At 41.6% G+C, this 20,683-nt stretch overlaps 1 long non-coding RNA gene across 2 annotated transcripts; it reads right to left on the reverse strand.

Annotated features, from left to right (window-relative positions):
• Positions 1-11,884: 11,884 nt before the first annotated feature.
• Positions 11,885-20,000, reverse strand: LOC141946306 (uncharacterized). Of its 2 annotated transcripts, XR_012629806.1 has the most exons (6): positions 19,720-20,000; positions 17,897-17,984; positions 17,514-17,658; positions 14,797-14,913; positions 13,972-14,635; positions 11,885-13,055 (listed from the first exon to the last, which is right to left on the reverse strand). It is a non-coding gene; the product is annotated as an uncharacterized LOC141946306 (long non-coding RNA). The 2 variants fall into 2 exon arrangements; XR_012629805.1 differs by having other exon boundaries at positions 13,972-14,913.
• Positions 20,001-20,683: the final 683 nt, after the last annotated feature.

The raw sequence follows: 20,683 nt of genomic DNA on the forward strand, positions 1-20,683 counted from the left end.
ATAAACGTATGCATAGGTAACACACAGACTGGGTCACACATAGTAATCTTGCCAAAATCTTTCTCTGTATGTTTAGCTGCGTATCATCTGATATTTTTTTTTGGTGTTTACTCCAGGCTTTGTGTTTTTCTCTCCATGTTACTTAGGAAAATGACCCCATGGAAATTTGTTATTATAATGGCTTTATTTTTATTTTAAGCTGGCAAGAATCAGCCAAGCCCAGAACTAAGCTGCAGTTGCTCTTCCGTAATTCTGATGAGATGCAGCACGGAGGAACCTAGGCACTGAATTTTCATGGCTTGATTTTGATGTGTGTGGTGGTTTGTTTGGGTGGGGTTTTTTTTAAAAATTCATTCATAATACTCAGTCCCTTGATTCCGAAGGCTTTGAAAAGTCTTAGGAAAAAGTGGGAACCAAAGTGACCAGCTGTAGCAGAGAGAGAGAGAGAAACCTTTGGGGGGAAAGGCCCAAACAGTGCAGAGAGGACAGAAGCCCAGCAACACTCCTACAGACGCCCCAGCAGCACGCTGCCCGCAGACAGCAGAGCAGCATGGCAAAGAAGTAATTTCCCTCTGAATCATCATGTTTTCAGGGGTTACCTTGGTTCCACCACACTTTGAAGTGGTTATTCTGTTGTCCTCTGGCACAACAGCAGTATCGGAGTGAAAGGATTCCCTTGGAAAGGTTGAGCAGCACCACAGACCCCAGAGGCTGTATCCCCCCTCCTGCAGCAGCACGTGCAGCCCACAGCATATCATTATATTAACTAGGCAGCCCAGCACCAGCTTTTGCACCTCATAAGGCTCATTTTTAACCAAAAGGGTCTAATTTGGTGGTCAAAAGAGCCACTCAGTCTCCAAGTTCGGTAGACTTGAGTTGGTAACACTCCGAATGGGGTTACCTCTGTGCTTTCCTAGACTATGTCTATCTACCAAGCACCCTTCTAGGCTAAATCTTTCTTTTCCTACCGCAGTATTTGAAGTATTTCATGTTTGGAAAATACTTGAGCTCTGTTGTAGGTTAACATGAACGTTGGAGATGTAACAACTTTCTTTTATTAATGCCTTGATTAATTTTTAATTTTTTTATTAATGCTTTTATTAAATTTTTAACTAATGTTTTGAGTAATTTCCCCAAATCTTTTGCAAAAAGAGAGTGAGTGGGCAGTGTGGGCTACCTCAGTTGTTTAAAGGCTGTGACAATTATATGTCAAGCACGTGTGGTGGCTAAAAGCCAGGCTTCTCGGGCATTCATTGCAGTAGTCGCTCTCTAACAATCACATGCTTCCTGCCTGCACCTGTGTAAGCTGTATGTCTGTTAGCTTTCCTATCAGGAATCTCGCTGGACATCTTGGCTAGTAGAAGCAACACTGTTGAATGCCCAAAGGACCAGCAGTCAGTGGCAGCTCCCTTCCTATTACCCTCTGGAACAGGGCAACGACCCTGGGCTGTCTAGCTGGGGCTGTGCTTAGCCCTCTCAGTGGCTTTATGGGCACAACAGAGTTTGCAGAGTCTCACCTCCATTCTTAGAGCTTTTCTAAAATTTGTTTTCCCCTAAAACATGATTCTTATGTGCTCCAAAGAGGACAGCTTGGATCACTCCAATTTCAGGTTTCAAGAACCTCACCATCCTCCAGGAGAACATGCTGAGTTTTTATATGGATGATCTCATTGAGCCTGCACCTAAACTCCATCCCCCCTCCCTACTGCCACTCCATGCTGAGATATGGCAGCAGCTGGAAATGGCTGTTTCACTCCAGAAGAGGTTTAAACAAATCTCACCTTCATTTCAATACCATCAGCTTAAGCTGCAAACCCAGAAGCCTGATGGAAGTGAATTGCCTTCTTATTTTATGCTACCCCCTCAGGACCATCCGGAGAAGATTGCCAAATTACAGCAGAGATTTCCTCAGAATGAGGCAGAGCTGAAATTAAGTTAGGCTCACTTTTGAAGAGATCCAGCTATGGTAACTTTATAATTGAGCCATTTTGTTCTGCTCTCAATCAGCTTCAAATCAAAGGACAAATTGCTTAGATTAGCACAGGTTGCAGTTTGAAAACTGACAATAATAAGCAAACATTACAGTCTGATTTGAGCTGCTCTCACTCCAGTGTAATAACTTTCTTTGAAGGTTGGTTTGAGATACATGGTAATGCCTGGAGGCCAAGAACTTGATTTTGTTCTTCTTACAAGTTCTGTGCGCTGTAATCTCTGTACTATATATCAGAGGATGCTTGGCAGCTTCTCTTGACTAACCATGAGTGTCATCCACATTCTTCAGGTGAGAGAACCACAGAGCATAGCCAAGCTGCGCTGAGGCATCAGTGTGTAGCCATCCATATTTCATAAATCAGATGGTTTGATAAAAAGCTTCAGATTGCACATTCAGGGTGTACAGGAGCACCAGGGAAGCTCCTGTAACAGGATTTCTGCTCCATGCTCAGATCTCATGAGGTGAGTTGTGCTCCTTCCCATAAAGTAATGTTCGTCTTCCATTGCAAGTGTGCTCCGCTGTTTCCTGAAGAAAATAGGCAGGAGGAGAGTCATTTGGTAGTGTTTGGAGCTTGGATGGGAAAACTCTTTTACAGAGATGAGAGTCATACAGAAGGGTCATTGCAGAAAGGTCTCTGCTTTCAGGAATAGAGGCAGTACATTACACACTCACCCTGTGCACTTCATACAGCACCTTCCAAACTGACAGCTACTTAATAGTCCCTTTTCTCTTCTATGTTTAGAGCTACAAAGATTGTTTTTAGTATATAGTAACACTTTAGCACCTTTTGAGGATCTCAAAGCAGATATTAATTAAGCTTCCTAGCACCTATGGGAAAGAAGTAAATAGCCCAATTGCCACTTTATAGAAAGGAAATGACTAGCCAAGGTCATCCACTGAGGCAGAGCCAGGAATAGCATGTAGGCGATAAAACAAGAATTACACAGCTGCCTTTTCTCCAAAGAAAGATGGCCCAAAATAAGAGCTCATCTGAACTTTTACTCAAATTTTGGGGAAAAAAATGTGCAAAACAATTCATAAGAATTTTCCCATCTACACCACGAAATCTCTGTTACATTTTCCAGCCCTAAATCTGAATGCTCTCACTCCATCTGATTCGGGATCTGTGCTTGATGAATGAATACAGCAGATATTATGCTTCTACTAGGAGTCTTTGATAAATAATTTTATTTTTTATTTTTCTAAATTTTTTTCTTTTTCCTAAACGTATGGAGACATGAAGATGATGTTAATTCTGGTATGTTTTCTTTAACTAAGTATTAGTCTCATTTACCTGTTACAACAGCCTGCAGTAGATCCAAAATTATGAGTCTACAATATTCCTAGAAATTTCCTGGTTGAAGAAAAATAAGTCAATCGCAAAGGATTACGACTACAACTGAGGATAAATGAAAAGAAGGACTTCTGAAATGTATTATATTGCAAGTCCTTTCAGGACCCAATCAATGTTGACCCATCCCCTGGAAGTTACAAAGATACAACTGTATTTGCTTCCACCCAGCTGCTAGGATCAAAACTCCCTGGTAAAAATAAGAATCAGAGCAGTCTCTGCAGCACTGTGGGAACTGTTTCTTCGTCTTGGGCTGGCAGTAGTTTGGTAGTTACTTTTCAGGAATGTTCTCAGCAATGGGAATTGAGAACTAGAAACAGAATCCAGAAAACATTTTGAGCAACACAGCAGATCTTTGGCCATTGGAAACTTCCTTGTTAAAGCTCCAGAACAGCAGTTGTAACTGAGATCACGTCTTCACCTTCTGAAGCCTAAATACCTGCTGCTTACATCCAGGTAGATTTACCATCATCTGTTGTCCATGTGGGACCTACCACAAGAAGTCATTCCACCCAGAAAGAAAGAGCAAACACAGCCACTAATGTTCTCGTTATTTTATATCTATCGTTTGTCATGCAAACATCCCTGTACACCTTATAAAAGAAATTGTAATTGAAAGCAAGCATCAGTTCGTATGTTTGAGGCTAGAGTGACTCTGTGATCATTTAGCTTTATCCAGACTTTAACAAATGCTGCCACAGATGCTTATTCCACTTTTTTTCTGCATAAAGAAATAAAGAGCACTTGTACAAATGACATGTATGTCAATCTTTAGGTCACAATACTTCCTGCAGTTGCATCCCAAGTAGGAGACATCAAGCTGAAGGCATTTAAGAATTAACAGTCTGTACCCAAGACAGGAAATGGAGTTTATAAAACAGGTGGATGAAGACCAGTATTCACTTGCATTACATTAAAGCAAATCCATTTATATTTTATTTCCTATATACTGACTTGAATGTGCATTTTTACCATAATCAGACTCTGCAGTTCTGTAAGATATGTGATATTTGCAGGTGGATTGGTATGGCCTGGTAGACCTTCCCTGTAAGAAATGGTCCATCGGGCGTGAAGAGGGAGACCCTGTCCAGGCAATTCTGTAGTCATCCACCAACTGCACCAGCCTAGGCTTTGGCTTTCTACCCTGAATCCGCACATAGATCATCGGATTCTTCTGTAATGCCATAAGTTGTACTTAAATACAGGGAAAAGTTAGCACCCCGTCTCTGGGCAGCGACAGTTCTCTAGATTTTTGTACAACTGCTCACTTATATTGGTATTGCTATCCTGGGTGCATATTAACCATGATTGAAACAACGCCCATTGGAAGTCTTAAAACCTTAACCACCAGTTTTACTTCTAAAATAAAGTAAACTGCCAAAAGTTCTGATAAAAGTGACAATTTATATTTTTAAGTAGTACATCCGGAATTTTCCTATAGCTGTAGACAAAGGAATTCTTACCCAGATAAGTATAAGAGCACCAATAAATTTAAGGTAGCTTATGCAAGTTAGGCACTAATGAATGTCATCTTCTGTTTTGTCATGAAAAAAGATCTTTCTGCTGCTAAAGGAGACTGATTTAGATTATGAATAGCTGTAGTGATTTGCAAAAATGGCTCCAGAGAGATAGACTGAGATTCCATATACTCATGGCACTTGAGGTTTCTGCCCTTTTTGTTGAAAATTAATTTGTCCTGTGGGTTATTGGATTCTAGCTCAGCCAATGTATATTGCTCAGTCATCACAAATTTACTTAAAATTTAGTGTAGCTGAAGTTCATTCAACAAGACAAAAGTCTACAGTTGAAAGCTTCTAAAAATCTTTTTAAAAAACTGGCTAACGGTGTAATTGAATGTGCCGGAATCAAAGTAGATTTACAAAATGTTTTGCAGGTATCAATATACGGTTTATTATATTAACTAGAGTCTTCAGTTTCCTCTTCTGATGGGGGAAACAAATAGGTGGTTTAACTGTCCCCTTGATGCTTCTAGTGTGTGGCCCCATGACTCAAGCCCAAAACTTAAATTCCTAAAATGAGAAAAGGCGCCTTGTAACGTATTCTACAGCTTCCTACACTGCTTCTTTAATTTGACACGTATTCTTTTTTATGGAATAGGGAGAGAAACTCTGGTTATAAAATGTCAAATGCCACCCCTTACATACTACCTCTTTTCTTTTTTTTCCTTTCCTTTGTTTTTTTCCTTCTTTTCTTTGTTTACCTTTGATGCATGAGTAGAAATTTTGTTTGTATTCTTGGAATCCTCATCCAGTTAGCACATTTATTTTTTAGGATAAAACATGGTTGATGCTTGTAAATTCGATGTCCCAAAGACAAATAGATTAAGGTTAAAAAAAATAATCTAATTCTGTTCAAATCAGCAAGCTTCTTGTTTAAATTAAAAGGCTGTAACTAATTTGATTGATGGGTCCAAGTCATCTGTTGGCCTCCATGTTGGTGAATCTGACTGCTGAACCACCACCACCAGGGACCCGGAGGTAAAGGTTAGCAGAAGTAACACCATACAAAGGTAGCTGTGGTGCAAAAACTAACACGGGCAATGATATAAGGAGGGATGATTAAAAAATAAGCAGATCTTAAACATTCGCAGGAGAGTGGTTTTTCATTAACTATAAAGGATAAAAATCTTCTTGAAGAGAAATAATTCTCCTTATTTTAAGCTTTATCGGAAACAGTTTCATGTCTCATTTAAATGATGGGGATTTTTAAAAAGAAAAATATAAAGGCAGATAGAACTGATGGCATATGGGGAAAGCTCATTTTGAGCACAACTACTGTGCATGGTTCCCAAGTAGTAAGTCTATAAACAGTTTGTTTGTGTTCCTTCTACCAGGAATTATGCTTTAAAAAGACAAACAAGAATTAAATTCAGTTTAAATTTAATAATAAAATCACTTCATACACATCTTAGTAAAATAAGAGAAAACCTTCTGAATAAAAATTCACACACAGTCCAAATCTCTCTTCAGCTGGCTATTTTTTATGTTTCAATTTTATTTTTTTTCCCTAGCTCTAGTGATATATCTGAATACAACTGATCAAGTTTAAGCTATGAGGCTCTCATCTCTTTGCTTGATACACAAGGCTTATACAATTGCAAGAAATGAGATACAGTGCGATAACCAAATCATGACACAATGGACTGGAAATTTTAGATTAATAAACCTCTTTCGGAAGAGAACTAAATAACTTTTACAGTTTTATCTATGGCTATTTGTTTCTTTGAAGATTTATGGTCCTTGCAACAGATATGCATCTTATCTTTCACTCTTCAGATTAAAGGAAGATGATTTTAAACAGGCTTCTGACTGGCATAATCTGGAATTGCAGATGATCTTCCTTTAAAAAAATGCTAAAAGTGAACTTGCAAGTCAAATGAGAATATCATTACATATGTCAGAGGGGTCTGAGAAAAAAAATCTGCATACAGCTAAACAAGACCTAATCCTTATTATCGCGACCCGGTATCCTCAGGCAGCACTTTATCAGCCAGGTGCAATCCATAATGCTTAACAAGGAATTAAAACTTTTCATGCTGCTGCTGCTTTAATTGATTGATGCTAAAAGTTTAGAAACTAAAATCTAACCAGCTATTACAAAGCTCCTTTAACCAAGCCTTCTCCTTTGAAAGCGGGATCCTCAATTGAAACTGGCAGCCCACATTTTTAGGTTTCAAGCAGCTCTGTCATTCTAGGAGGAATGTGTCTGCCACTTCACACGATAGCTTGAGCTGAAAGACATGTACTTTGAATCAGAGAATCAATAGAACACTTAATGGACAATTAGGAGAACAGCTGTAGGACTGTCAAAGGCCCATCTGTACACAGCTCAAACAGCCTCCGCCTGGACAGGGCACGGAAAACACAGCTTACTGCCCCAGGGCACCCGCTCCCATTACAAAATCCCCCTTTCATTTCACATTTAATGTTAATATAGTATTCTTTTTTCATTACAAATTTTAACACGTGTAGAAAATTATGGAAATTGCTCGGGCCATTTGTCAACTTATATCATGTGAATTGATCAATAAATTTCACCACTTTGTTGTTAATGTAGATAAATTTTGGCATTTAATTAAGCTACAGCGAAAATGTGGCCACTTTTAATTTCAGCAGATGCTACCTTTTCATCTGTAATACAGGAATACATTGGAAAATACAATCCAGTCGCTAAATATTTATAGACAACATGACAATTCCTAAAAGAGTTATCATCAATGATTTTGGTTCCGAAACAATTAACATTGTTCAAAAGAGCTCATGTGGAAAGCTGAAATAAATTCTGAACAGCAGATTAAGTTATGGCTACACAGACACATTGCACATATATAAAGTACATAGATCTGTACATGTTATAAACACATATGCCCACACTGATTATTACGGGAATACTGTCTATGGCATCTATGTGCACAAACATATGTAAATTCTGATAAACTGAGGTACAGATTCCCATATGCATAAGTACTCGTGCACTGCACATACATCTTTACAGATATCTCTATGAATTAGAGCTGTATAGTGATATTTATCTTTAATGGAGCTGCTTTGCAAAAGTGTAATGAGAGAGATTGATCTCAGGAATTAACATCACAGAAGGAAACATTTTGTATATAAACAGTTTATGTAGAATAACTAAGAGCTGACAAAGGCATTGCTGTTTATGATAATAAATGTATTTAACTTTTTTAAAAAACAAGTAAATTTCTAAAACACAATAATCGGGGATTAGCCTTTAAACTTCCGGATATTTTTTAAGCACACAGAGATTTGGCCAGACAATAAGAAACATAAATGAACATTTTAGGCTTTCTATATGGCCTTAGGGACCCCAAGATGAAATCCTGCCTCTGACAGCCAGAGGCCCTAGACACAGCACTCAGCAGCAAGGCTTGACATGATAAACTGCTGTATCTCATTTGAGTGGGTAGGGGGAGGAGGTTGCCTGGTGGTGATATTGCCAGTGCCTCTGGGGTAGGAAAAGTCTTGAAATCCCCCTGACCAAGCAGGCTCCCACCCTGACCTGCAATTTTTGCTAAAGAACTTGCTTATCATTTAGAGGACAACCGTGCTGGCAGCATGAACTGTGTACGGGAGAAAGCACGGAACAGGGAAACCAGTGGTGGTCACACCCCCCCTAATCCTTATGAAGGACTCTCGGTAACTCGAGTGGACAGGTTCAGCATCTTCCCACACTCAGGCAACAAAACAATCGTATATTCAAGCACCAGGCAGACATGCAGCATCCCATAGGTAGAATCCCTTTTGTTTGACTTTCTCAGTTTTCACTGATAGGTAAAATCATCTAACTTGATAAGAAGAAAAAAAAAAAAGAAAAAGAAAAAAAAGAAAAGAGACCCACTCAGACACACCAATCATTTTTAAAGTGGAAGTTCTGGTTTTGTGGATTTGTCACCACTGCAGCATGTTTTATTTTCAGGTTTTCAGAGCAACTGGTCAGCAGATTTCTTGAAGTTGTTGGGGAGTGCAGGGAAGAGGACTGGAATACTGTTCAAACTGAGACTAACTGGCTTTCAGCCAAGGATTTGCAATTCACACAGAGAGGACAGGGAATCCAAATGCAGTAACTGGTTTATGTATGGTATTTGAACCACAGGAAAATATCTGGACAGTACAGACTATACTCAATAAATATGGAACATTCTAACCAAATCTTGAGTCATTTAAATTATCTCATTGGCCTTTCCTCTTAAACAGAAGGCTTTGTATCAGCTTACCAAGGCTTTTTTTGCATTTCACAGCATAGGCATTTACTCCTCCTGGACTGGATCAACACATGAGTTCATCAGGAATGCCTGTGATTGCTGTTCCTGCCCGCGCCGTGATGCAGAATCTCCTCCTGCTGAGGAGGAGCGCTGCTACAGAGGAGTTCTCATGGCCAGGCTCTCACTGCGGCTCCTGCAGCATGCCACCCAGCCTACCTGCGCACAGACAGGCTCTCCGGACGTGGCTACACTCCCAACACCCTCCAGAGAGCCTCTGCATACATACGTGCAAACACTCACTCGTACACAGGTACATGAGGAGAGCGGTTCCAGTGGAGGATGATCCAAAGCGACGGTGATGGATCTCCACAGCTTCGGCCCAGAAGTTGTAACTTCTGCATGGTATGACAAAGTGGGCTCTGGTCAGTGGAAAGAGGCAGGTTGAGATGGTCTGTGAGTTACTTTTTCACCTTTTTCATGGCCTGGCATGGTGGCCCATGCATTTCATGACTTTTTTTCCTGTGGAATCAGAAAAACTTTGAAAGTAAAGGTTGTTTTTTTTAAAAAAAAGATAGTTTATAGGTCTAAAAATCTCAGTGCCATCTGCTGCAGTTAAATTTCATATGCACCCACAGTGGATCAGTGGTGATACCCACTATGGAGCTGTTCTAACACTTACCCTTTCTCCCCATTTCTGTAGCAGAAGCAGTGAGCAGAGTGTGAAGGGACCCGTCCCAGCCAGCGACACAGAACCAAACCCCTGAACCCCGACCTGGCAGCTACAGCTCCCATGCCGGGCAAGCTGGCCATGCTGTAGTGTCTTCTTCAGTGAAGTGAAAAATGCTTGACAGCTTATGACAGCAGCGCTCGTTTCTCAGCCTGATGGCACTATGAGGAATATTTAGTAAGTTTTTAACGGTGAAGACGTAAACTCTAGATAGGAGGGGATTACGCTAGAATGAGCAACAATAAAGTCTATTAAACAATCTTTGTTTTTAAAAGATCTCAATAACACAAATCCATTTTTCTCTTTCACCAGTAGGGCATTTTTGTGGGAGATCCCTATTTATCTGATTTATTAGAAATGCTCCACTGAGACAAAAAGCATTTTTCTAATAAACCTAGAGGTTAGCACTATTGTTTTCAGTACAGCTGACCCTTGGATTTGCTGTAAAACCAGAATCATTAGAAATGCTCCATTGGTTATATTGGAGCATTTCTAATGAATCAGAGGGTCAGCTCTATTGAAATAATGTAAAATATCTAGATTCATGAGAAAAACTCCATTGAAATGCATGGAGCGTTTCTAATAAATCCAGATTTTAGTGGAGCTCAACCCTGAATCCATTAAAACGTTATGAAAAAATAGTTACTGAGCATGCACCTTAAGTACTTTTTTCTGTGTTAATCTCTCATTTATTTTAAAATGCGTTGTAAAAATAGCAAAAGGCATCAGCGAAAATTTGTTATTTAAAGTCTGCCATTTCCTCTACTTACAGATGAGCAGAGACCCACTGTTGCCACCAGAAAGACAGCCCCTGGTACCTCATAACTCGTGCTCGGCTCGCATTGCGCTCAGCAGCTTCCAGGAAGGGGGATGCCCATGCACAGCCGGGGCCGGGAGCACATCACACCGCACTGGGTGCACGTACAGCCCTGGGCTGGCCGTCGTCTCCCCCCCATTAGGCACACACCAAATGGGAGTGGGTGTTGCGAGAGTTCCAGAGCTTCAGTTTGCACCTGTCTGGAGAGGAGCCATTTGCTGAGAGCTCTCAGGTATCCCAGACTTTTCTCGATGCGGAACTTCGCTGCAGGAGGGATCATGGTTTTCTCTGCAGCCACGTAACAGAGATTGGAGCAATGCTGGTGCCAGTTCCCAGGAGAAAGCTTCCCCGCGGCAGGCTGCTCTCCGTGGGATCCCCTTGTTCAGGGATTGCTCTGAAGGGAAGGTCCAGTTCTTTAGCTGGATATTTAAAGCCAGTTGTTTACAGCAGTTGGTGGCAGATAATGATCATAAGCAGCAGGTTCCTGGGCACTCTCCTTCCAGTAGTATATTGTTCCTGACTTTGCAAAGGGCCAGCTCACTAAGAATAAGAAAAATGCACCTAGGATGGAGTCAGAAGTGTTTGGCTTGTGTATCCTATGAAAGAAGCTGAGCCTGAAGTGTCTTACCCTTTACTGAATGATAGATGTAGAAGAGGATCTCTCTACGGCTTTGGGAAGGGGCATCTTAAATAAAAGCCTCAGTACCAGATAGAGGTGTGATGCACATAGGACACGTGTCTCGGGATGAGTTGCCAGGTACCTTGAGGCTCCCACAGTTCACTGGTGTAATTACTGACGAAGACATTATGTTGTCTATATTTCCAGAGAAATCCCAGCCTGCTTTCCTCTGCAATTTAGATGTTTATTCTTAATTTACCGTCACAAGGCCAGCAATAGAATGAGATTTTTTTTATTACTGCCAAACTGAATTGGCTTTTTCTACCATTTTTACTGTACAACACTATTCAAAGCCTGGCAGACTTTCAAGTTTACCTAAAGGCAGATTCAACAGCTGTAATCTTCTAAGAGTGTGGGTCCTAAAGATGAGATGGTTTTGGCTTAATGCAATTTCAGACTTTGTTCTTGCCATACAGCTAAATGACATATCCATGGCAGGTGACATCTTTAACCTATTTGTCTATTCAACATTGTCAGCTTGATAACTCCCTGAAAACTGAGGCCTATGGTAATAAAAATTAGTTATTAATAGTAGCATGTTACGGGCCAGAACACAAAATAACAAACAAGAAGTCTTTCTAATTTATTGTTTCACAACATAACAACAAGAAGTAAACACTGGCAAATTTATTTTAAGGGCATGCATGAGTCAGTCCCTCAGTGCCTCTCTTGGGTGGTCAAACCCCTCCTCAGAACAGAGTTGAAGCTAAATTTATCAATTTTGCAGATAAACTTCATGTGAAAGTTGCTGTGGTAAGTTTTCATGACAATGATGATAATGTCCATTTTTCTCTTTTTTCAAAGCTAGTGCTTTATTATTGCACCTCTTCCAGAACACTACTGCTAAAGTACACCTGCCGTAGGGATGGTGCTGCACGTACCAGCCAGGTACAGCACTGAGGAAGAGTTTGAAGAAGGGTTAGGACAGGAAGGTTCCTCTGACAACCCCCTGCTCTCAGGTAACACATCTCAAAAGCTCTGAAAACAGAGGCAAAAGGGATGCTTGTATTTATGGGCTCAGCCAGTAGACCCTGAGTGTGTGGCATGGGGCTCTATTCCTGATGCAGCAGGTGAAAGAGCTGGTTTGATTGGGCCAGAATTGAGTAGACTGGTGTTATGTTAGGCTACTTTCTCCCCTGTGATGCCTGTCTGAAGGCAGGTCAAGAAAGCACCTGGAGGTTTGGACATCGCTGCTCTGTAATCCATGGAGCTCTCTAGCCCAGGTCCCAGTTTCAAAGCAGTTGGAAGACGTTGCAAGAAGCTTCTTTTTAGTTCAAGGGCAAGCCACGTGCCACTGAAAACCAGCAAACCAGTTTTGCACAAAGGAGAATCTCGTCTGTGCTGTGTAACACTGGAACCTCCTATACTGCATATTCCTGGTTAAGGGGTCACGACGACAGCCACAGCAGAGCGGTGTGCGGCAGGGCTGTGAGGTCCTCCAGCAACTTCTCACTTTTGCAGCTTTACAGCCTGCCTTAAATTTATTTTGGAATAGTTTGCTTAAAATTAAGCACAGGAAGACAATACATTCATCACATCCCCTTTACAAGGCTGTTCAAGGAACTAGGCTTGTGTGTGTCGTAGCGTTTTATAGCAACGGTCTTTCTATAGGTCCCCATGCTTTCAGCAAATAACAGAGAAGCTGGCTTACCTCAGATGCAGGCTAGGTTCTGTTTATTTTATGAATACATACAGTCTGCAGTTTGTCAGCTTATGGTGCTGCTCGTTTACCTGCTTTGTACCTATGCACACACACATACATAAAATGTATGTGAAAAGTATATTAATATAATTCTATCTCAACAGATTTAATTCTTAAATGCTACATATACTTGTTTAATCTCTCATTTTAGAAGTAGGAAAGGTTAGATTATAACATCAGGTTAGCTCTCTTAGAAGCAGGTAATAATTAAGTTGATTCACTGTTGCAATTACTGTCAAATCCCCCTTAATTACCACGGATTTTATAGCAGCTTCATTATACGTCTGCTGTAATGCATTGTGGCCCAAAGGAGAAGTGTTGCAGGAAATTCTGCATAGCATGTATAATTCTAACCTGCAGTTAAAGCTTCTAGTGAAAGCCTCTGCACTAAATTTATCTTTTTTTGACATTTTTCCCCCTATTATTTAAAGCAGTTGAACTGGAGTAATGCCACTAAAATATACACCTAACTTCATAAGTGAAAATTGATCTCTTCACAGGTATTAGGAATAAAAATGGAGAAATGATAAAATTAGCAGAGAATTATTCTTGGGAAACTGCTCAGCAAAAATGAAGAACACTTCGGGTCTGGTGTCGTGGAGGGGGGAGAAAACTTATGCCCCATCCTGCAAATCATATACCCCTGAACAGCCTCACCTCACGTGAGTAGTCCCACTCAATACAGTTTTTAAGGTGGTAAGAATTTTCTGATCAGTCTGCTATTCATCAATATTTTCATCCATTTTTCATTTTACATTTTATAAACTGCATTATCCAAATATAAGGCACATGCACAACCAATGGCTTTGACAGGTTTTATTTCACCTGTGTATTGAATATTATATTTCAGTATATTATAAAAACATTTGATGAAAATAGCAATTTGGACAGTGGTAACACCTATTTTATTATCAATCACGCAAGAATTTTTTAAGCGACTCTTCTTTAGAACTGACCTTCCAACTAACTTCTGTAACAACACGGCCTGATGAAACTGCTGCTTTATGGCGCATGTGTCACTGCTTGTTTCCATTGGAAAAATCTTTACAAATCAGGGTCTGTAAATTGAGCCTGCAACAGTTCAAAACAGATAACTGAATAATGTGTCCCATGGATTCTCTTGTAACGAAGGAATTTACTCCACAGAATATATTAGATGCAGAAAGGGCTTCAGTGTCAGTGACACTATTGGCAGCTGTGTTAACAGTTAAGGAGCTGGCTTTGTACAGCAGTACAGTTATTAAATTTCTCCAGAGACCATGACTCATTAATCAAATATTCATACATCTCTGTAAATACACACTGAACAGAGAATACCCTCAGACTTGAGCATCCCAGCACAAGTGCTCTTTCATGTAACACTGACAAAATCCTGAGAACATGCGGTCATGTTTTGCATTTCTAATGCTGTATGTACTCTTTAGTACCCCAATTCCTAAAAACAGAACACAAATGATCTTACTGATCGCAAGTGTTACACAGTCACAATTAAAATTGCTTCACTATTGCTTCATACCATCTTTTTAAAAGTGAAGACAGTGAATCAATTCTTCTGTTCTTTGTTTACCATCAGACAAGTAACTTTTTCCCATACGGATGGAGAAACCCAAGGCCATGCTCCTATTAATACAAGAATTTGTATTAGCATGAAAACAACAAACCACTGGTTGAACTGTGAAGGCCAAAGAACTTCATATATTTGCAAAGACATGAGCTTGTTGTATTTAACAAATACTGTATTTTGTGTTTCTGCGCCGCCATAAAACGACACGTCTCCTCACCTGCTCCAGGGGAGGCACAAACACGTCTGAACTGAAGTTTTGACCTTGGTCAGGTTGAGATCACGGTTCAGAGCTGAAGCATCTCTCTGTGATCAGCTGAAGCTCTTCTCTATAAGCCTTTGAAAAAATTCTGGTTTTTGTTTGAACTCTCCAACCTAATGCATTTGTATCTAGGACTTTGGTTTTGACTGTTTTGTTCTGATTTATACTTCTGATTCAGGCTTTCTGTGGATTGAAGTAGTCAGATACCTTTACACAGTGTTATTTGTAAATGATTATCGTGTTGCTGAACGTAGATTTTAAAAATTCTGTACTATTGGGCTCTGCTGAATTCAAGGGAACAGAAAGGAACGACCTGAGTCTTCAAGTCCAGCCCCGGAAAGTGCGGCCAGCACAAAATCCCAAATGATCTCGATGAAGAGAAGGGAGATTTACAGCTAAATCCTGGAGAGAGATAAGTCTCAAATTATATTCCTTTATAGTTTTTAGAGGCAGGGACATAGAATTCACCCCTGGCACCAGTCCCTAACTGCAGATTTTGAAGGGAAATCTGCAAACTTGCGTAACATCCTTATATTCTGTAACTAACTTGCAAATGGCCCCATTTAAGGATTGAACTCTGATCAGAAAATACTTCCTTTTTTAGTTCTAATAAATATGGATACTCTAGCTTAAGCTCCTCCACAGTTCCCACCGCATTAACTTCAGCACATTTTAATTTTCTTTAGCAAGGCTTGACATTTACATTTTAAAAAGAAAATCCTTTCCTATTTTAATTAGGGCACTGATTGAGACGGGGTGGCAATAACCTCCCACACTTCTTTCGTGCGAGGTGAAACCCACAGCACCTTGCTCCACGCGTCAGCATGCGCCAGGCTGTAGGTAGCTGCTGTGTGCCACGCAGAAAACAGCACGAGGCTGTGGTTACAACACCCCTTGCTTCTTGTCCACCTAAGTCTCAGTCCTGGGCATCCTACGTGTGATCCCACTACCCTGCATGACCTCATCCACTGACCCAGCAAGCTGCTGGATGTGGATAAATACCTAAACCATTGACTTTAATAACGTTCCCTTGGGGCACAGGGATTCACTGGGAGCATCAGAGTGTAGGAAAGGAGGAGATGGAAAATAAGAATAACGTGTTAATGCTGAGTGGAGAGCCCCCAAAGCCTTGGTTTTAACACATGCCTACACACTCACGAGAGCTAGGTGAAACCAGCAAACATTTATTTGCACATCTTCTTGCATAAATAAAACCCTGCTGATTTGCTTTGATGGCATTTACGACCACATTTATTCATAAACATTAGAGTGAGCAAGTTTTTATTTGCAGGAGCGTTCACAGAAAACAAAAGCGTCGTGAATTCTGGTGTGAATAAATACCAGAGAGCTCTCACACGAGAAGGGCTTCTGCAGTCATTAAGTAAAGCTCTTTTTACTATTCACACTGTGGATTCAAACAATTACAGCTGCCCGTGAACTGCTTGCAAACAGGGAAGGGAACTGTTTATAAAGCTCAGTTCATCCAATTAGGCAACAGAAACCATCTCATGAAGATACACAATCATAGGGTCAAACGATGATCACTCAGGGCTCAATCCTGACTCCCTCAAACGCCTCTTTACATCTTTTGGGTGATGGAAATAAGTTACCAGCATTTTAAGACTCCTTTAGATAATGTTGGCATGGCCTAACCAAGACGGTGGGAGGCTGTAAGACCTTTGTGCTAGCAGGGAGCAGCTAGAGGCCAACAGAGGCTCCAGCAGCAGGGATTGCTAAGGAGCCTGAGCCTGAAATATGCTGCGTGTTCTACCTGACCGTGCTCCCCGGCCTTCTGCGCAGGGCTAGGGAAACACGCTCCAATGCAGCTACACTCCCATGGCAATCAGCTGCAGGGTGCTAAAGGGCCGTACAGCACCCCGGCATATTCTGCCCCCTTGGAGGCTCCTGGGAACGCAAGAAAGGCTGGTACTCCAGTCGCCCCGAAAAGCCGTTTCACCTGGGGTGAAATTATTGCATAAACTGAACGCGGGGCGGGCTGGATTTCAAATATGCTGTTTGTAGTCATTTGTGGCATTATTGACCTTTCATAACTCACTGACGGTTGCTTTTCATTCTATCATTCCAGTTAAGAGATTGTCAATAACTCTGGAAATAAATCAGGTCTCCCAAGTGAGTCCATTTTCTAACTGTAATTAACGGCAAACAGGAGATCCCTTCCCTGCCTCCCCAAATACCCTGTTGTGGCCTTCTAGCTGCATTGTGCATAACTGAATGGCTCGCCTGCTTCTCATTACCAACGCTTCTGGGTCTGGAGGGGTAAGTTAAAGAAAAAAAAACACAAAAGACTTTCCTTACAGTAAGACTTTTGTAAGTCAAGGGCAAAACCCAAGACTGGGGCCTGTTGTTGCCTCTCTAGCACAGCCAGGCAGTGGCAGACTCTGCCCCTGGCCACTGCACAGCCAGGCAGCGCTCAGGGAGGAGGGGGATTCCTTCTTTTGCATCCACACTCCCCGTTTTCCACCTGCATTTTCATGCCCATTGCAGATAAATGAACCTGATGTTTAAGTGCCAGTTAATGTACGTAGAGCAACCACTTGTTTGCCGTTATTGCTTTAACTAAGGAGCATGTCACCATGCTAAATGTCAATTGGGTGTATTTACCACATCATTTTAAAAGTGCAAGGTCGTGTAGACTCCTCTGGGAGTGAACTCACCAGGAACAGATCCAGACTTGCACGGTCTTGCCTTGTACAGGAACCAGGGAAGAGCAGGTTCTGTTCAGAACATGGAGCCAGAGTTGGCTTTGACGGTCAGGCAAGGGGATGCGTGACGTCACCTCAACACCAGTTGCCCCCACACCTGTAAGGAAATACAGCAGCTGCCTTTATGTAGTTCTTACAATTACCTACTCATGTTCTTGTCTATTAGGAGTGTCTCATTAATACTGTGGGAAAAATGTAACTGCCAAGAGAGACGTGCCTGGGGGGACCTGGTCTAGTGGAAGGTCTCCCTGCCCATGACAGGGGGGTTGGAACTAGCTGATCTTTAAGGTCCCATCCAACCCAAACCATACTATGATTTTGTGACTCCCACCTACCTGTTCTCACAGGAGTGGAGCTGCTTGGAGACCTTCAGGAACAAATTAGTACAGCCTCAGTTTTACAGCTCTGCTGAAGCAAGGGAAACTGGCAAGAGGGAAAAGAAGTCTTTAAAGAAAGGCATCACAGACAGGCAATTCTGGTAGCCACAGATGGGCACTAACTTAGTAATGACCCTGAGTATCTGTTTCTAGGCCTTGTGGAAGTCGGTCTGCAATTCTGCAGGCTCTGTTTCTCTCTGAGGTCAGTTGTCTCTACCAACATTAGTAAATAACCCCGTCTCCTAAGTGGCCACTTTAGAAATTACTGCTTCATGAGTCATTATGGGGCAAAACCAGCCTTCCAGTTCAATCTTTCCCAAGAGCCATCCCTGAGGGTCTGCTGGCTTGTTCCCTGTGGAGTTAAACCAGCACGCTGGGTTTCTCCACCAGTTTCCAGCCCAGCCTAAGACCTCGGGTTGGAAAGTTGTCAAAAATCAGCCACTGCCTTTTGTGATTGATTGCAGGGAAGGTGGGTGCTGGCCAAAGGCGTTTTTAAAGGCCAGGAGTTTGACTTGAGCTGCCAGTGGCCACCAAGCCAATGGAAAAGGGATGTGGTGGCTGGTGGGTTTTTCCCATGGAGGAACTTCACTGCCAGGTCACACAGACACCTCCTGGGCCCCCTGAGCTCCCTGTCCCAGCTCCAGCACTGCTGGGGAGGGACAGACACCCACACCTTCACCATCAGCTCGGAGTGTGAGGGGCTTTGGTCACTGGCCAGGTAGAGACATGTCAAAGAGGACTCCGAGGTCTCACATTAGTATGAAAAATGAAGCCAATATCTTTGCTAGAAGGGGAAGGCAAAGTCCCAGCTAATCATTTAGAGTCCTTAGGTTGTGTCAAGCTAGTATTAGATATTATAAACACACAAAGAAATGTTCCTTCTAAGAAAAAAGGAAATAGCAGAAAAGAAAAAAAGAAAAGGTTATTAGGCGGTTAAAAAACTCAGACTTTGAAAAGAGCTACTATTTGCCACCTTCTGTGGTACGTGCAGTCTGGTTCCGTCAGGCAAGCGAGTAATCAGCCAGTGATTTGTGGAAGTCCTTTAAGAAAATAGGCCACTGCTGGGTGTGTGAGTAACTAATGCTCATTTGGTTTGTGTTTGAAGGCAGCAGCAGCAACAGTGATGACACAAATTAATTGCACGGTTTTCAGGAGATAATGCAGATGAGGTAAAGAGAATTACTATGCGATTAACATAGTTTCCAATTAAAGTCCCCTGTAGTTACCGAAAAACATTAATTTCTAGTAACTTGGTAATTTAACTTGTGTCACCACTGTACACGAGCGCACCAGGGCAACTTACGGGCTTGTCTATGCTTAAGCCTTGTATGAAAAACATGAAAAAAAACCCTGAAAATAGGCGTTAGTTTTTAATGACTACTTACAGCGGGTGTCAAATAAAATACCACTGTGGTAAACTAAAGGATTTACTAACAGATCAAAGGGCCAAAAACCAGCTGCTGTTCCAGTACTAAAGTCTTTCTTGCCCTTAGTCAAGAAGGGGGGAAAAAAATGCACTATTTAAATAAATTCAGCAAAGGTGTTTCAACCTTTACGTTTCTTCATCAACAAGTTGCAGAAAGACTGAGATAAATGAAATATTTTGCCCTTCCAGAGAAGTTTGCTGTTGGGATGGCAGAACTACATTTTTTCTTTTTAACACTTACATACTTTTTTATTTCCATTTGAGCATTTCTATTACACAAATACCAAGCCAAAGGTCTTTTGGATAGCAGCTCGTTTCTGGAGATGCAGCTAGCTGAGGTGGGCTTTTAAGGTACCTGAGCTTCAGGAAGAAAGAAAATCCACCCTTCAGCTCCCATCTCAGGTACAGCCGTGGGACGGAGCAGCCCAGCGTGTACGTCTAAGGGCGCAGCAGACCAACAAGTTCAAAGGCCTGAACGAGGAAAAATTGCAGAGTTTGTTTCAGTCTGATGACAAATTGCAATCACCAAGTAGTGTCATTATTATTTTTATCATGTGCATGTCCAAAAACATCCTTGTTTTCAGCCTGCCTGTTTCAAAATGTAAGTGCACGTGGCAAGCAGTATGGGAAGAGTTGTTCCTCTGACGTCTTCCCAGTGGCCAGGCTTGTTCCCAGTAACGACATGAAGGCTGAACTCTGCAGTGGGGTGGGATGGATAAAGTCTTTCAAGAGATGTGGGTATTTGTCTATATGACTTGAGATATCTGTCAGTGTTGTACAGTAACTTTAAAAAAATATACCACATAATCAGGGAAAAAAGTCCACTGTAGAGCTGCGTGGTTTAGTTTCACCTAACTTGGCACCACTTCCAACTTCACTACAGATATTGCAGACTCCTGTGCATTAAAGCTTCTGAAGCTTATTACATTTTATTATTATTACTACAACAACAGAAGCTGTAAATGGCAAAGACGTTATTGATTCAACTAATCCGCTGAATGCAGATTGTTCTTCACCGTGCTTTGTTAGCCTTTGGGCCAGTCTGGTTTTTAACAGCCTTACACAGCAAGGCTTTCAACACGTCTGGGTGAGAATATTACACGGCCTTGTATTCCCCTGCAGAAGGCTTTTCCTTGAGCATCCTCCCCTTCCCCAAACATGCCCGTCCTTTTGCCAGGCCCCCCAACTCCTCTCTCCCTTAGCAGTGCACACACACTCCAGATTTGTAAAGGGTTGTTGCTTCCCTCCCTCCCCTCACTCTTCAGCTCTAGAGTAACAAAGCCACATAGCTACAAGTTAATCTTCCTTAAATCCATCCC

This window comes from Strix uralensis, chromosome 8, assembly GCF_047716275.1.
Source record: "Strix uralensis isolate ZFMK-TIS-50842 chromosome 8, bStrUra1, whole genome shotgun sequence".
In the NCBI taxonomy this organism is placed as follows: domain Eukaryota; kingdom Metazoa; phylum Chordata; class Aves; order Strigiformes; family Strigidae; genus Strix; species Strix uralensis.